The following is a 1,968-nucleotide window of genomic DNA, read 5'->3' as shown; positions in this document are numbered from 1 at the left end:
TAGGTAATGGTAAATATTCAAGAAGAATTCGTTAATGACTTAAATAAGCAAATGATAAAAACTTTAAAAGAAAAGATGTAATTTCTTTTCGAATAGATGATTTATGTCAAGCTAATTTAGTGGAAATGGATTCTGGAAAATGGAAAGGCATTTCAAAAATAAAAATTTAAATATTCAAACACTTATTGTAGTTATGTAAAATTTGCTATGCTATTACAGTTACAGATAAAAAGAGTGAAAATATTCAGAAATTCAGAAACAATGAAAAAATTTAGTATTGTGATTATTCAACTTTTAGTGAATTAATAGCATCTGTCGTTGAATGATTTAACAGAACATTAAGAGAAAGTTAGTGGAATAATTTCACATACAACGAAATTATAAATAGATTTATTTAGTTTCGATATTAGATGATGAATATAGTAACAGAAAGCTCTCAACATTAAAAATAGAACCAAAACATCTAAACAAAATAAGGGAAAATTTTATTGGAAAATGTTTACGTTACAATTTTGTTAGACACTAATGATAAATATAAATTTGGAGATAAAGGAAAAAGAACTAAATTAAAAGGAAGTTTCGAAAAAGGATGTAGAGCAAATTGTTCAACAGAAATTTTTGAAGTTTAAGATGTTATTCATTCTAATCCAGTCACATGCAAATTGAAAGATTTAAATTGTGAAGAAATAAAAGGAAATTCTAATGAACAAGAACCAAGCAATACAAGTTTTCCATATGTTTAACTTGTTGGAGAAGTTTTAAATAAAAAAGAAACCAGGTATATGTTAAATGGTTAGTTCCCAATAATTCACATTCTAGTTGGGTAAATAAAAGTAATGTGATTTTTTAAAATGGTAATTAAAATATTATATATAAATGGCGTAAGTTACCGAAAATTTAAACATCTTTCGTATTGTATAAAATATACATTATGCTTAATGTTTTGCTGCGGAAGATGGAGTATATTTTGATATTCAAATAAAGGTTAACAAAAACGATTTTATATCGGAATAATTTGAAAAATTTAAAACTGCATTAATGGAATCACCTGGTTATAAAGAATTTTAGTTTATTAGATGTATATATAAATTCTTGAGAACATTAATAAAAATTAAAGTATGAAAGACAGACTTTCTAATTTATTTTTATATTCTAAGAAACGTTTGCTGGTCAGTTATATCATCATACAATTGTCCTTGCGAATAATTATTCAAAGCATTTAGACAACAAATATCTCTCAAAGTTTCTTTTATTTGATGATATAAATTTACTGAATCGGGTACATAGTGAATTCTTAAAAAAATTTCACAATTTGGATATCTATCTCTGATACTATTTGGTTGTTATTCAACATTCTTATAATGTGCTCGAATAACATAATAAATATAATTAAAATTGTTATCTAGCCATCTTAAAATAACAAAAGTTGACCTTAATTTTTCATCAGTTACTTGAGGAGCATGATGTGGGAATAAACTATTGATTTGTTCATTTTTTCAGGGAAAATCTTTATAGTTCTCCCATACAGTTAATTTGATTTTATATTTAATTATCCTGAATTTATTTAGATATTTAGAATGGTTTATTTGACCTTTATAGAGTTGTTTTACAATAGTCATTGTTTTACATTCGCCATGTTTTCGAAATGGTGGTAAAAATTCATAGTTCTGAACTTGAAAAATTTGTGTTAAAGTCATTTTTGATTTCAGAAATTTATATGTGAATGTAAGCGTAGCTGCAAAATCCTCACAATTTTATTAATTTTTTTCTATATGCCCCTTTAACAATGACTTTTAAGGCGTCTTTCAAATTAAAAAACTGTCACAAATATCCTTTCCTTTAGCCCATGGATTATTTTTTTTAATAATAATTATTAACACTTGTTGTTTTCAGATCAAAAAATGAATCCATTTATATGTAACAATAAATTTATTACATTTTAATTTTTTGAAAATTGTTCTCCTTTTC

The sequence above is a fragment of the Schistocerca serialis genome, chromosome 5 (genome assembly GCF_023864345.2).
Source record: "Schistocerca serialis cubense isolate TAMUIC-IGC-003099 chromosome 5, iqSchSeri2.2, whole genome shotgun sequence".
Classification (NCBI taxonomy): domain Eukaryota; kingdom Metazoa; phylum Arthropoda; class Insecta; order Orthoptera; family Acrididae; genus Schistocerca; species Schistocerca serialis.
The sequence above is the reverse complement of the archived record's forward strand: the minus strand, read 5'-3'. Positions refer to the sequence as shown.